At 43.2% G+C, this 16,754-nt stretch overlaps 1 pseudogene; it reads right to left on the bottom strand.

Moving 5' to 3' along the window:
• Positions 1–14,882: 14,882 nt before the first annotated feature.
• LOC143386389 (mitochondrial fission regulator 1-like pseudogene) lies at positions 14,883–16,079 on the bottom strand (annotated as a pseudogene).
• Between the last annotated feature and the right edge of the window lie 675 nt (positions 16,080–16,754).

Raw genomic sequence — 16,754 nt, 5'->3', positions numbered from 1 at the left:
AACTGAGAAGGGAAATGCAGCTTGGTGAGGCTTGATGAGTTTATTAGGGTGACTTGGAGGAGCAGGCAGTGGGGAGCCTGCCTCGCAGGGGACAAGCCAGGTCAAGTTAAGAGGAACAGATATCCTCGTGCTGTTACTCAGAATGTCATTTGGCCCACAGAGGCATTTGAATTGTTGAAATTGTATGGGCCTCTGTGACTTTGGGTTTCACTTGGGGAGAAGTAGAAAGAATAAGAGTCATTTTCTGCAGTTTGCTCTTTACTCATCTTTCTTCCTCACTAACACTGCTGTTGAGACACCTTATCTTCTACAGCCTACTCACTTCAAATGTACTATCAGTGAGAAGCAGGTTTCTGGAAGTCTTGGTTATGTGCACTGCACTGATGTGCATGCATGCACCTACATGTTATCCAGGATGTTCATATGAAGGAAAAGTTTTCTTGAAAAATAACTCCAGAAAGAGTTGGGCCTGCTTGACTCTAACTGAACTCAAGCTCCCGAATTTTGTGGTTGCTGTGCTGGTGGTTTCTGCCACTACGATCTTATCCTTCATTAATCAGTGTCCTGTGCCCTGAGATGTCTCCCTAGAAATCAAATCCTGCTTGGATTAAAGGATGGGGTTCTCCTCTCTCTTGGAAGCTGGAGAGGTGGCTCTTGACATGGATGGACCATTAGATGAGAGCACCCTGGAGCAACGTGTGTAATTGGAGGCACTGTACATTTTTCTGGTTCATGTTTGGTTTGGGAAAATTTTCCCCTATGGACTTTGGTGTTCTTTTTAAAGGGTAAACCCCAAAGTAATTGCTTCTCTGACACATTGCATAATGAGTCTCAAAATTTATAAGCAAGTGAAAGAGAAAATAAAAGAGAAAAAAAAGCCATTTAGTGGAACTACTTTGGCTGTGAGTTCAGGAAGGAAACTGTAAACATTATTATTTATTAAGCTCATTAATCAGCTGATCAGTTCTCCGAATTTATCGAGCATCTGCTCACTGGGGAAAGTAGTGTGTTGTAATAGTGAGCCAGAGCTCACAAAGCACATTTGGAGTGGGGGGAGTCAATACCTAGTAAGCTGGTTGTAATTATCTTTTTGTACTATAGAGTCCTTATGCTGAAGACCAATGGGGAAGATCATCCAGCTTGCTTTTGGATAAGTAGGCAGAGCCAAAGTTATATTTAGTTCAGAAATGATGCTAGGAAAAATATGTTTGTGTGGTTCTGGAAGTGGCCATAGAGTCTGGAGGTTTGGAGAGCCCTGCGTTCTGTCTCCAGCTTTGCCACTTGTTGGGTCATCTTGTTTAGGTCACTCCTTCTCTCTCTGCCTCAGTTCTGCCACTTGCGGAGAGGGTTGTGCTAACCTCTAGGGCCCCTTTTAGATTGTGGAACACAATTTAAGATGTTGAGGGATGCTGTCTAGAAAAGGGCCAACTTGAACTCTCATTCAGCATTTTGTCTGAATTTCCAACCTACCATGTGACCATCATTGTCTAAAGAATGGTGCGATTTATCCGGCCCATATGGCTCTTCTGCCAGGGTGAATATATTTTATACTATTAGCTAAATGGATGATCATGGTTTCTTCATGCTCTGCTGTCAAGAGTTCTACCCTAGGGAACTGGTGACCTTTGAATGGTGCCTAAGGTATCTTTCCAAGCTGGGTTTGGGTCATCTGGGAGGGTTGCGCTAAGAGCATGTCTTGACCCTTTCAAAGTGAGAGGACCTTATGTTTGTTTGTAGAGAGTAGCAATGGGCCTGAAGAGCATCTGTGAAAAGTGGGGTCCCCCAATGACCAACGAAGGGTGGACTTAAAGAGAAGGTGAAGATGGTCTCACATGCCCCCGTACAGCCCTCTCCCAGATAATAGCAGGAATCTGAGGCAAAAGAAGATACCACCATATTCACTATGGTGTAGGGAGCCCTCAGCTGGATGTGACTAATCACAGAGTAGGAAGCTCTTGGCTGTGTGTCACTTGTTGAAATCACATATGTTTCAGCAAACTGCAAGAACTGGAGTGTCCTATGGCTCAAGATTTCTTGCTCATTTTTTTAAATCCAGAGTGGAGATTGCAGAGTTAAGGGGCTACTAAGGTGGTTATGCCTTTTTATTTCTTAGATTCTGAAAATATAGATCTTTGGGACAGGTAGATTAAAATAGCTTTTAATTTAAGTCAGTTAGCTAGATAATAATGCAAATTATGCTTTTCTGTAAATAGAGTGTCTTTACATACATTAACTAATGTAATCCCTTCCAGGACTTATTTTTAAGTAAAAAAAAATAGATATCAGATTTTGGAACTATGTCAATGGTTATGGCTGAAATTGATGTCTCAAAATGGTTCTCTGAGTGCCAAGCCAATATTTTTCCTGCTACATATCAAAACTCAAGTGCTTAATTCCCAGAACCTCCTAGCACTTTGGATGACCCTCAACTCTGAGCCATTTTGCATTTTCTAGGTTTCTAGGTGGATAATACTGTCTTCCTGTTTATCACCTATTAATTTCTATATTGAAGAGTAAACTAAAAACAATACCACAAGTCTAGGTCAAGATGTCTGGTTTGACTCTGGCATGTAGATATTGTTTTATATTCATAAAGGACTTGTTGCATTTTTAAGGTATCTCTCCCTCTCTCTTTTTTTTTTTTTTTTTTTGACTGTGCTTCTAGGATGTTGCCAATAGTTGTGTTTTATAATAGGGAAATTTAATATGTAAAAACTCCAATTCACAAATTAGAGAAACTAGTGGGTGATAAGTATGTGAATTAGATGACTCTGAAGGTGCTTTTCACTGTAAAAATTCTATTTCTTACTTTTAAGCTTATTTTGAATATACTAGCTGCCTGGTCTGTCTTTAAAATAGCCCATTTGATAACTTGCTGTTGTATAACTTTATCTCTGTCATTTTGCTTCATCATAATTTTCATTCTGGGCTGGGAAGGTGACTGGGAAGGCTAGGAAGTGGTAGAACATTTGCCTAACTTGCAGAAGGCCTTGGGTTCAATGCCCTGTGCCAGAAAAAAAAAGAAAAAAAAAACTAAAAGCAAATTCTCCTTTCCTCAGTCATTTTCCTCATTTGGACATTTTCCTTTCCAATTAACAAATATTTGCTGTTAATTAGATTCATCCATTTAATATCTGTTCCATATAAGAAATATACAAGCCAGTTACCAACTTGTATGATCTAATTGGACAGAGAAGATGGAGGTATATGGGAACTATAATTCCACTTCTTTCAATTAGAAAAGTAGAGAAAATTCAGAGGATCACATGACAACTGTAACTAAGTGAGCCCTGGAGCATGCTCAGAGTTGAGGAAGGGGTTCTTTATTATTATTATTATTATTATTATTATTATTATTATTATTATTATTATAGTTGTATATGAACACAATACCTTTATTTATTTGTATGTGGTGCTGAGGATTGAACCCAGTGCCTCACACATGCAACCCAAGTGCTCTACCACTGAGCCACAACCAGAAAGAGATTCTTGAAGCATAGGTAAAGATTTGGGGGATGGATGTGTCAAAGAGCAGAATAAAGGTAAGGAGCATGGTTGTTACATCAGATGTTAGACTATTTGGAAGGTGAAAAGTTGACTGGTTTGGACAGATTTCCTGTTGGTGATGAAGAGTTACAAGGTCAGAAAGGCAAGGTGGGGTATTAGCATGTTCCTTTAGTTTTATTACTATAATCTAATTTTTCTCTATACTTGACCAGACTCTATTTGGAGTTTCTAGTGAATCTTGTCAGATTCCAAATGACAAAAGGCATTGAATAAAATTGATTTCTATCTTGATAAATCTTGTTTTTGAGTTTTTGAGTTAATATTAGTACTCTTTATATTTTTCAAAGTGCTTTGACTTCCTTTCTTTCTTTCTTTCTTTCTTTCTTTCTTTCTTTCTTTCTTTCCCAGGGATTGAACCAAGGGGCACTTAACCACTGGATTACACATCCCCAACTCTTTTTTCATAATTTATTTAGAGATGGGTCTCGATGAGTTGCTAAGTGCCTTGCTAAGCTGCTGAGGCTGGCTTTGAACTTGTGATCCTCCTGCCTCAGCCTCCTGAATTGCTGGGATTATAGGGGTTTGCCACCATACCAGGTTGCTTTGTGTCTCTTGACCCAGCAGATGTTCTCAAGCCTGCAGGCAGACCGGGTATTCCATCATCTTGTTACATGATGAACTTGGATCCAGAGAAGTTAATGGCCCAAGATGCCTTAGACAAATTGTGCAGAATATGAGATGCTTACCCTGCATTTCATAATGATTAATTCATAAATTTGAAAAAAAAATGTTATTATAAACTATGGAGATTTAGAGGATAATAATGATATGGTAACCCAGGATGTAGCTATCTATAAGATTCTATTCAGAGGAGAGTCATCTTAGTATTTGACCTAGGGCAGAGGCCCTGGATGTTTGGGTAGAGGGTAGAACTGATTCTTAGTGTTATTTGTCTTTGTGATTTGTCTAAAGTAAGCTCACTGTAAGAAAGTTTCTGAGAACTGGTTATGTCATTATGTCATCATTATATTGCATTCAGTAGCTAAAATGTTCCTAAAATTCTATAATTGTTTTATAAATTGTTGTTTTCCAATGGGTATATCTGAAATCATTTTATTGCTAGTTTTTTTTTTTAGTTAATGTCTAATGTACCAATGTATCTCTTTCAGTGGATGAAGTGTGAAGTCAATGACCATAACTCTTTCAGACCATGTTTTGTAGATCTTTAGCAATTTTCTTTCTGAAATATCTGTTTCTGTGGGTCTAAGCAACAGAGACTGACTCAAACTACCAGCATTGGCAAAAAAGGAAACTTATGACCCATGTAGATGGGGAGTCCCAGGGGAGGCTGGATGGCAGACCTTGAATGGCAGTGTCAGAACTGTCTCTTTGGCTCTGCTGCCCCTTGACTCTGCTTTTCTCTGTGTTTCTGGGTTGACATTAGTCTCTGGCATATTCTTTCCCCAAAAAACATTCTAGGGTATCACTTGTCCTCAGAACTGGTGAAGGCAGGTCAATAAGAAGGACTCTCCTCATGTGTTATCATGAAGCGGCCAGCATCTCGCCAGGGGTAATTTTTCCTTCCCAAGAGGGTGTGGTCACATGAGAGAATTAAAGTCTGAAATAATTAATGAAGAAATAAGCAACAGAGTCAGAGAATAGGTTTTTAAAGCAGAGCATCTGATAGGTCCAGCCTACACAGGAAGTGGAGCTGAACAGTTTAAAAATGGCTCCGGTGGTTTATTTAAGGGGGTACATCAAAGTCAGGGATAAGATTTCAGGGGCAGAGTCTTGCTTCATAATGTCTTGCAGTCAACAGGTTGATTAGCATCTTGGCAGGATACATCCATCTTTGAGAGACTGTGTGGCTATATGGCTGCAGTGGGTCACCCCATTTTTGGAGCTGTGTTGAGACCTTTTTGAGCAGAGCGAGTTCATATGCAAAGGGTGGTCTTAATAATGGGATTGCCATTATAAGTTCCAAAACACCAGATCTATCCCAATGCTGGCTCCAATGCTGGAAAGTTCCATTCATAGTCCATGGATGGCTCTTGGCAATGACACTATTCACAAGCTCTTTCTGTCTCTCTTGGGTAACAGACTTGTCCTGGGCCAATTCTTGGTTTCAGGGATAGGGATTTCTGACCAAGCAGGTTAGCACCTGTGCCCAGACCTATGGGGAGGAAGTAGGTGAATCGGTTAGCTGATACCCCACCTGGTATCCTATGGAGTGGAAAGGGCATACTCCTGAATGAGAAGAGCTATTTGACCAAAAAGGGGGCAGCTTAAAAATACAAGGGAAAGATATTAGATTGTTATTACAGTGTTCTGCACCTTATGTACCATTGTAGGACTATTATGAAACTAATCATGGAGAAAGCATGGGTTTAGTTCTCTCAAAATAAATATAACTGAAAAAATTTAATTGTCTGAATATTTTATGCTAGGTTGAACACGTCTCACTATCTGTAAAATGAGACAAGAAGAGCTACCCCATAAGATTTGGGCTAATTCAATGAGACATGCATGCAGTGTTTGGCACTGTTTTTTGGCCCGATGCAAATTCATAGTTAGTATTAATAGTTGCTTGCTTTGTCTTAAAATGACAGAAATGACCATTTATTCCAAATTTTTCTCATTGAACTCCTGCATGAGAGCCAAACTCAATATAACACAAAAAAGAAGTTGCCAAACTCTGTCTTTTGGTGTCCCAGTCTCTGGGCAATAAATAACCATCACTGTATAAACAGCCAATTATTTTTAAAAAGCAGATGTTCCTAGGGTCATGTGAACCATTCCAGTCATGAACAAATTTAAATTACATTTCTGCCTTAAATAACTTACAAAATTTTCTAATCCTCTGAAGAGAGATAATTAAAATATGGATGACAATATGTTCTCTCTGGCAAATGTAAAATGTATGCCGTTCAGGCCTGCTACCCATGATGGACAGCTATTAGTGCATCTCTGCTAAGAATTAATTGCATGGCTGCTTTCTGAAGCTTAGTAGTGGTTTGGAAACTGCACATTGCAGGTAGAGATAGCAGTTTCTCATTGAATTTTATGCCAGCATATGAAGCCTAATGAAACATATGGTTTAGCCTGGTGGTAATCAAAGGTCCTGGTAGTGTGCCTGACTGAGACCATGTGGTACACATCTAGTGAGGAGACTGAACTCCAAAGTCAAGGTAAATTTGGTTTGCAGCTCAGACTGCCTTGAAATGAATGAATGCTCTCTACAACCTGGGTTCAAACTCAGTCTCACAGCCTAGACTTGGGAAGCAGTTTCTGAGTGGCAGACCCAGTTCATCTCCTCAAGGAAAGTCATGTACATCAGTGGTTTTAAGGATCATCTGAACAGCAGTGGTTCCCAAATTGTGTCTCTGGCAAGGTCCAACTGCAAATCCAAACACTTACTAGATTTACCCCTCTTATTATCCCATAGGTACCCCAAATTCACTTCCCCCCAGAGAAGATTTCTTATCTTCTCCCTGGTCCATAAACCTTGCCTTGGGAGATGGTAGCATGGTTTTGCCTGTCCCCTGGGACTCATCTTTGACTTTTGTTCTCTCTCATCCACCTGGTCCAGTGGAAGCCTATGCTGCTTCTGCTTCCTCCATTTTGCTCTCACCAGCCACCTCCTGCTCAATACCTCCCCTAACTTGAATTTCATGCCCAGAACCTCTTCCATCTGGGCTCCCTGCAGAGCTGCTCACCTCTCTTCCTGATTCTGGTCTCTTTGCACTATTGTCTGTCCTCACTGCTTTTCCCAGAGGGAATTATAAAGAGAAGATCTAAGTTCTCTAACTGAAATATCCAATGACACCTGATCATAAAAGGGATAAGACTCAGGTGTTTAATATTTTATATTTCTCTCTTGAAGACCTGGCCTCTGTCCACTTGCCCAGCCTCATGTCCCACATCAATCCCTCCTCTACCCCTCAAAATGTCCTCTCTCTTCTGGTCCCAACTTTGGCAGTATTGAAGTACACTCATGTTTAATGACAGAGATTCATTCAGAGAAGTGCATTGTAGGTGATTTCATCATTGTACGGACACCACGGGGTGCAATAACACACACTGGGACAGTGTGGGTAGATTACTCCACGTGGCCTCTTGATGCTCTCCTGAGACCTGGTCAATGTGACATGGATCAGGCTGCATGTCAAAAAAAATTCTTTTTACAATAAGTAGGAGCACACTAAAATAAACATGATAAAGTGTAGTATAGCAAATAAATAAACAAATGATTCAGTCATTTTTATCATATTCAAATGCTATGCATTATAAACTTGTGCACACTAAACTTTTAACCAGCTGGCTGCACAGTAGGTGTGTTTACCCCAGCATTTGCACAGGCAGGTGAGTATTAGGGTTGCTGTGATGTCACCAGGAACAGGAAAATTTCGCCTCTGTTATAATCTTGTGGAACCATCATTCATGTGGTCTGTTGTTTACAAAAATGCAGTGTGTAACTATTTCTATTTCCTACGAATGATACACTGCCTCAAATCTGTGTACGTCTGTCTGAAGTGTGTTCTTTTCTCTGTCTGGATTGTTCTTTTTTCTTGTCTTCCTCTTCACTTTCTCTTTCATTTCATATGAATATATATGCTTGTATTTATTTGTGTATATACAGATGGATAGACACATAAATACACATAAGTTCACTTATTGTTATGTGATATTTAACATGTCTGTCTCCTTTTTTTTATAAATATGTCTCCTTCATTCACTCAACACATACTCATTGAGCACCTACTATCTTCTGGACACTGTTCTGATGTGAGGGATACAGTGGTGAAAAAGACTGATATGGCTTTAGTTTTCTTCAAGCTTAGGTTCTTCTTGGGGAAAAAAACAACAGAAAAATAATCACATTGAAAATAACTAAAAGAATGATCAGGGAGTGATGGGTTCCCCATGGTGAGTTAAAAACCATGATTAGCAGCAGGTGGTGTTTGGATGACAGCTTTAGGGCAGAGGGTGGAGGAAGGCTTTCCTGGGGAGACAACATTTCAGCTGCAAGGTGAATGACAAGAAGAAATCAGTGGTGAAGAGTCCTGGGTTGGGCATTCCACCAGGGTAAAGGCCCTGAGGCAGGAAGGAGTTCAGCAGGCTTCAGCACTTTGCACTGTACTCGGTATATTTGCTAAAGTCAGCTGTTGATTTATCACTTCCTGGCTCTGGGAGGAATTTCAGGTAAGCACAGACCACAGACCTTGCCTCAGCACTCACATCTCATCAGGGAAGAATTAATGGTAAGCTTTTAGGAAATACCATACAACAGAAAATGGTCCCACATCAAAGTGTATGGCTCTAACAATGTGTAGGGAGGAATCCAGAGGAGTGAGATCTAGAGATCCAATCAAGAGAGTTTAGAGGAAAATGACATGGAGCCATTTTGAAGAGTGCATATAATTAAAATTGGGAAGAGGAGAAAGAACTTCTGAGATGGGAGAGGGCAGAGAAGAGAGTGTGGAGGGAGAGGGGTTGGACTGAGTCAAGGCGAGGATTCAGGATCAGGGTTGTGGAGGACTGATACTGGCTCAGTGGTTGGGACCAGAAGAGAGAGAACATTGCATTTGCAATTCTCTTGCAAGAAACTGGTTTGGAGCCACAGCACTTGGGAGACTCTCTTCTTGGAAGAGACTGAAGTAATGGACATAGGGCTTGGGAAGTTCAATCTGGAAGTGAATGCAAGGTGTGCTGGGGAGACCAGAGGGGAAAAGGTAGCATAGAGTAAATTGTATCAGGGTTTGGGACAAGGCAGGCTGGATGTGGCAGTGAAATGAGAGGGGAGGAATGATTTCTAGCAACATTCTGAGGGGAGACTCATCAGGACTTTGTGATGGATTGGTGATGGGTGACCATGTACTGGAAGGAGGAGTCTGGGGACTTCAGAGCACTGGCAGCCCTGTTTGTAGGGAGTATCACATACATGACAACAGAGGGGTGGGAAACACAATTTGAAGAAGAATAGGTTGTGGTTCACTTAGCACCTCCAAGTCGAAGGTCCTGAGGTTACAATGGGATTTGCCAGCAGAGATGCTGAGGGGCAGTTGGGGATATAGGATGAGTCAGGTCCAAGATTAGATTTGTGGTAGAGACAGATCCAGGAGTGATAGTAGGTGCACAGAAATCCCTAAGAGAGACTGGAGAGAGGAAAGTACAGAGGCCAAACCTTTCAATAGACCTGGTTAAAAAGAAGTTCTATGACCTTATATTATAAGATGGCATTCTTCCAAGATCAAGGTCACCTTAGCATTGGAATTAATTTACCTCACATTGAATGTACCACATCGCCTCATTAAAGCTGTGTGAGAGTTTTTTTGTTTTTATTTTTTTCCCAGATGCAGCTAAATGCTGTTCCGTTAGATGGCAGCACTTTCTCACAGATCTCTTTAGGGCATCATTGAGCTAGGAACATATATGTAAGAACTATTACTGAATGTCACAAAGTAGCTGTATCTCTCTCTCTCTCTCTCTCTCTCTCTCTCTCTCTCTCTCTGTGTCTCTGTGTGTGTGTGTGTGTGTGTGTGTGTGTGTGTGTGTGTGATGCAGGGGAGGCGGGGAGAGAGGTGCCATTTCTATTGTTGAATACCCCCCCACTCCCCCGCCACACACACACTTGGTGACTTCAGAACTGTCTAGTCATGCTTGCCAAGCTGTCCTTCAGGAACTCCAGCAGGACACAGAGGTGAAGGATTTTCCCTGCCCAACACTGAAGACTCAGCTAGAACAGTCAGGGGCTGGGGTGACTTGGCAGCTGGAGTCTGAAATCTTCTGGAGGCACCTTCGTTCATGTCTGAGGGTGGGCACTGCCATCTCCTGGACCACAGGTGGTTCTGTTGACTGTGGCACTGATTAGGGCTTCTTTGTGTAGCCTGGGCTCCCTTAGAATGTGGCTGCTTCCAGGTAGCTGAATGGACACAGCGGCACAGGGTCCAAAACTGAGCATCTGAGCTAGCAGGGCAGAGCTGAATGAATTCTGTGTTGCAGCCTCAGAAGTCACACAGATTTGCTCACTAAGGCCATTTGTCACTAAGGCCATTTTCAAGGGGAGATGATTTAGACCACCTCTGGATGAAAGTGGCCAATTATGTCATGTCTAAAATTTCCATGACCTGTGTGCACTCTGTGTATCTTGATTTCCTGCTCCTTGAGGGGTCTTTTACTTTTTGCATTACTCAGGATCTGTCTATGGGGCCTGGCTTTGAAGAAAGATTTTATTAATATTGATTGAATGATAGGTGGATATCGGAGATGTCAATTTTTTTTCAGATCTTCATCCATATTCTGAACATTTGGAGGTCACATGTGTTTTGTGCCCTGCTGTGCCTTCAGAGAACACCAATGTGTGAATGAATCATGAGGAAAGCCCTTCTTTGCTTGCTCAGTGACCTCTAAATTCCCTGGGTTTAGTTCTCATTGATGGATAGAAGCTGATAAAGCAATAGTGTCACTTCCTTTACTCGCTTGGTATTTGGACTAGTAACTTGTTTTTGTGTCTCTATTGCCCATGTATCAAGGTACAAGAAGGAATATAGCTTGTTATTAAGACTAAAATGCTTTCTTCTCCTCTGAGGAGTGTGAGAATAATTGAGCTGTAATGAACATGGCTGAGGTCATTTCCCAGGAATTAATGAACAAGAGAATGTGTGCATGGCCTGAGGTTGAGTCATTGGTCATTAACCTATTTGGTCATTAATACTGGCCAGGAATGCTTTACACGAGGCCATTACAACTCATGCCATATGCAGCTACAATTGGGAAACATGAACATTACCTGTGTCAGCAGCTATTTGTTTTCTCTGCATTCTCCATGACTACAGGAGCAGGCAGCCTTTCGAATCCCCACTCCAAAGGCTTGAAGCATCAAGGGCAGGACAGGTGTGGAGCTGAGGGCCTAGGAAGTACACCTTCTCTTCTGCAATATGATTATTATTATTGTTCTTATTTTTCTGGCAAAGAATGCTCTAAATTCAGAATAGTGTCTGGACAGGGCAATCAGTAATCTGAGCTTTTTCAAGTAAAATATGTGAAAAAACTTAAGTAAATCTTAATTTTTTGACACTTTTGACTGGCTTTTCTCTTCAAGGAGAAAGCTCCAGCTTTCTTCCCTTCTTCCCTGTCCTTTCCAGTCTCTGTCTTCCTCTTCCCTCTTCTTCGTTACTTTTAAAACTGTTTATGGAGGATGTCAGTCAGAGGCATTGGGGTCAGTGCTGAGGATCCAGTTGAAAAAGTCAACAAACAAACAAACAATTCCAATACAGTGAGGTCAATGTTAAAGCAAAGAAATAGTTGAGGTACCATAGAGCACAGGTGAGTGATTCAGGGACCCTCAAGTGGCACTGGAGTTAGAGACATTTTGAAGAAGTTTGGTGAGTGTGAAGGTGGGAGAGGTGGGTGATAGTGGTGGATGATTCCAGGTACAGGAAACAATCTACACCCATGCAAAGGAGACAATTGCATGTCCCAACAACCGTGTGGTGAAGGTGAAAGGGAATAGAGGATAAAGTGCCCCAAATTTGGCTAGAGGCAGACACAAAACCCTTATGATTACATGGCAAGAGGGTTGAAGTTGATCTTGAAATTTTTTGGGGGGAGTACCAGGTATTGAATTCTGGGGGACTCAATCACTGAACCACATCCCCAGCCCTATCTGTATTTTATTACAGACAGGGTCTCATTGAGTTGCTTAGTGCCTCACTAAATTGCTGAGGCTGGCTTTAAACTCTTAATCCTCCTGCCACTGCCTCCAAAGCCCCTGGGATTACAGGTGTGGGCCACTGTGCCCAGCCTTGATCATGAATTTTATCAGGAGTCATTAATGATTTTAAGCAGGAAAGAACATAATGAGGGTTGAGCTATACAAATCACTCATGAAATAACATGGAAGATGGATTGAAATACACCATGAACTTGAGGGGAGAGGCCTGGCTATGAATGAACAAAAGGCATATAACTGAGCTTAGGCTTGGCCTGAACTGATGGCAGGCCAGTTAGAGCAGAGGAGAGAACAGAGGCCAAGCCTTCCCATGGCCCTGGTTGAAAAGAAGTCCTATGACCTTGTATTATAAGGTCACCTTGACATGGGAATTCATCTACCTCACACTGAATGCAACACATGGCCTCACTGAAGCTGTGTGGGAGTGTTTTTGTTTATATTTTGGCCTGCCATCCATTCAGGCCAAAGCCTATTGCTCAGTTATATGCCTTTTGTACCTTCTTTTTGTCACTCCATGTGGAGGACAAAATGAGAGAGAGAGGTTGTTCATATGGGCTCCCATTATTAAGTAGAATAGAGACCTGCTCCAACAGGCTTTAAAATAGCAGACTTCTTGAGTTCAGGCACTAAGACTTCATGTGGAGCAGTTTTCAGGCTGTGGCTCTGGCTCCACCCTCACCCCCACCCCCTTAAACCTTAGGCTCTGCTCTTATCGTGAGTTCTGTCTTCTGTTTGGCTTCCCTCATGTGGTCACAACCTAGCTGTCAGCAGTAACTGTTCAACATGCTTCCTTATTCAAGCTCAAGAGGAGACAAGAAAACTCTCTACCCCAAATTGGAATGTAAATTCTTTATTTTTTTTATAACTTTTCAGGCTGGGAAATGCAAGACATAGGAGCTGGCATTGGGCAAGGACCTTTTTGTGCCGTTATCCCATGAAATTTTTGAAGAGAGCCCACCTTGAAATTTTTGAAGAGAGCTTCTCAGATATTTTGTAAAATATCCCCTGATTGAGATTTGCCTGATGCTGTCTCATACTTAGACTGGAGTCATATCAAACATATTTCTCTTCCTTCTTTGAATTTCCAAGCATAAGTAGTTGAATTCCACAGCACAGCAGTTAGATACTACTCATCATTTGGCATTTCACCATGCAAGTTTATATGGTGATTTCTCAATCTAGACTGCAGGGTCACTGAAAAAGGTATCATGTCTTTAAATTTTCTTGTATGGAACTCCTGGTGTTATATAGTTATCAGGGCTCAATGTGTATTCAGGAATTAAATCCCAATCCCAGATATCAGCTTAGTAAGATGTGCTAGATAGCTTCTTTGTGCTTTAGGTTAAAATTAATTTGATATTTGAAAAGTGTAATAATCCATTTTCTCAGTGAAAATAAAAAGAAAGTGTGCTCTGAGAAAGGGAATAAAATTTGGGTATAATTCTTGGGATATTAAATTAAAAGTCCATCTGCCTTTGAGCTGCAGCAGATGTGTAATTGATATGCACTGCTCAATTGCCACTTGAATTTTGCAGACATTTAATGCTGTAATTATTTATACAGTAAGAGTCTAAATACCCTTTGGAGAATAGCTCACTTTTCTTATTTTTTTTCTTTTGAAAAAGAAACTTTTTAATATATTCTGTCATTGCCCTGAACAGGTCTTATTTGGCCCTTTCTTACCCAAAGCATAGTCCACAAGGTGGCAGTTTCTCATGTTGCAGGTAGAGTACCTGAGGCTTAAAAAACCTCTAGGGGCAAACCTGTAAGTATAAGATGGAACTGCTTTTAAGAGTTTAGGGCAAAATCTCTCCATAAAGGGGAAAAAAACTTCCTAGGGGGAAGTTTACTTTTACTAAAGTGCAGAACTTTAAGAAAAAAGAGTAAGGAAGCCAGGAGCCTGTTTTAAGAAAGTTCATGTACCTTAAAATTAATAGAAATCCTCTACCCTTAAAGGATGCTGGATAATCACAACTCAGAGATGGACAAAGAAAATGTACTATTTCTCCAAATCCTTCATTTAATATCAGCTAGTGTTTCAACCCAAACACACACAGTATACATACCTAGAGAAAGGGCCCTGAGGGCATCTGAGTCATGCATGCATGATGCAGTTAAGTATGTACCTTGGCCCAATTCAATGGAATAGTCAGCCAAGGGCCTGAAAGGATGGTATGCACTTTCCCCTCCCCATTTCTCTTTCCTATTGGACTTACTAGAGTCCGTGAAAGAAAAGTTTTCAGTCGGTGGAAGTGATGAGGCCTCAGGGCCTTGGAGGGTAGATTTGGTTGCACAGTATTATAAAACATGTTTAAGAAAAAATAGCCTAGGCCTCCCAAGAGCAGCCCAAATCTTGGCTGGTCCAGTGGCCTGAACTCTACATCTAGACAGGGAAGGGGTGACTGCTGGGCATTGGTGTAGGTTTATGATGGAGCAGCATAAGATATTCCCTGCCCTGTGAACATGTACATAAACACTTGTAGCCCCTTCCCCTCAGCCCTACTCTGCTGCAAGAAAGCTGCTGAGAGTAAGTGATAGCTGGCACAAAGTGTCTGGTGAGACCAGTTATGGGGTCTAATGCAGTGAAGTCAGTCATTCATTTAGGTCCTATTTTCACATAGGGATAAGGAAAAACATACTTCTTTCATTCCCCTTAAGCTGAGACTCCACCATATACAACTACCTGAAACAAGTGTCTCAGCTCAAATGGAAAACATATAATCCAGCTCTTCTCTTTCAGCCCAAGATCTAGCTTGTCAGCAAGACTGTATTGAGAGGCAGAAACATCTGCGGTGAGGAAGGCAGCTATTGAAGAAATTCCAGGAGCATGAGACTGAGTTTGCAGAGTGGAGTGCCATCAGTTTCCTTTTCTACTGATATCTTCTTCCTTCAAAGCAAACTTCCTCCTTAGGACCTCAGAGATAAGTACAGCAGGGTCTTCCTCCTTCATTAAACTCCGTGTCAGATCTTGGCTCTGTTTTATCCGGTGAAAGTCCTTTAGGATACCCATCATGTCTGCAAAGCTGCTGGCCTTGGACAGAGAGATGCAGTCATCCTCTTCAGACGAGCTGCAGGTAGCTTTGTGTTCTGGTTTACAACATTCAGGGCTGGCAGAACAAAGCAGGGGGACTGATGGAAGCTCAGGGACCTCTACCTCGGTCTCCTCGGTGATGTCACTAATGACAAAGGAAGTTGTAGAGTAGAATGAGGATCCAAAACAAGGTAAGGGAGAAGGGACATTTGAACTTCCTGGAGATAAGAAATCTGGCGTTAATGAAGCCGAAGCTGCATCAGCTGCTACTATCTTGGCAATCTGGCTGTGCAGGTGGCTCAGCTCATCCTGCAGTTCAGTGGTGCGGCTTAGGGCTGGCAGGGCTGGTTTCTTCAGGGCCAGGAGCCTCTCCTCAGACCCACGCAGGTTGGGCACAGAGGCATTGCGCTGCATGACAATCAGAGGACTGGGCTTCCAGGTATGCCTCAGGGGCAGTGTATCACTCCTGACCCGGGCATATGTCTCCTCTTCATCTGCAGCAAACCAGGCAACGTCTGCCAGAGTAGGGCCTGGGGGCACATCTCTCATGCACAGGTCAGAGATGTTGGGCAGGGTCTCAAACGATGCCCGGGGATATGGTTTCAGGGGAAGATTGGTCCCAATTCTTCTCACTACACTTCGAGCAGCCCCATGTGGCTTGTTTTGCCAGATTGGAATAGTCACATTAGCTTCCATTCCCGACATTTCAGCCAGCTCCTGCACTTGAAGGACAAGGTAGCCACAGGGCAGCTCGGGAAGGCAGGACGTGTGACTCCTTCATATCAGGCCATCTCAAGGAACCACAGATTTCCCTTCTTTGCTGGAAACCCCGCCCACGTGTCACTGCTGGAGAAGGCTCCTGCCCCCGAGCAACAGCGGCGGTAGGTCTGAGCACCACGGCGCTGCCAAGGCCGTTTCCGTGGCGGCCGTCAGGACGTTTGCGAGGCTTTCCCCGGGAAGCTGGGAGCTGCTCCAGAGCGGGGCCTGGTCTCGGTGGCACTGGGCCTGGCACCCCGCCGAGGCCGGGACGCTCAGCAAACTTTGCCGAGCGCAGCAGCGGGCGGAGACCTGCACGGACAGCTCCCACGGTTCCCGCGAGGGCCCGGAGCTGCTGCGCCAGGGGCAGCCGCGCGGGACCTCGCCAGGACGCGTCCCCAATCCGGGCCAAGGTCGGCCAAGTCCTCGTCGCCTGCCCAGCGGCAGTTGGACCCGCTGACCAGGGGCCGGAGTGCGCGGGAGCGAGGAGGCGGCAGGGCAGCGCAGCCTAGACCAGAAGCCTCCGGCCCGTCTCGGTCCCTGTTTGGGGATGACTCGTAAAGCAACCACCCCTCGGAGAATCAGTTTCCCCCGCCACAGGAGACGGACAACGGCGGCTCCCGCGAGAACTCGCGCGGGAACAGCGGCCGTCGGCTGCGCTCGGCGCCCCGGCACCCGGGCCCTGCCTGCGGCGGGGCGGAAGGACCGCGCCCCCGCCTCCCGAGCGGC

Source organism: Callospermophilus lateralis, unplaced genomic scaffold (genome assembly GCF_048772815.1).
Source record: "Callospermophilus lateralis isolate mCalLat2 unplaced genomic scaffold, mCalLat2.hap1 Scaffold_323, whole genome shotgun sequence".
NCBI classification, from domain to species: domain Eukaryota; kingdom Metazoa; phylum Chordata; class Mammalia; order Rodentia; family Sciuridae; genus Callospermophilus; species Callospermophilus lateralis.
The sequence above is the reverse complement of the archived record's forward strand: the minus strand, read 5'-3'. Positions and strand labels throughout refer to the sequence as shown.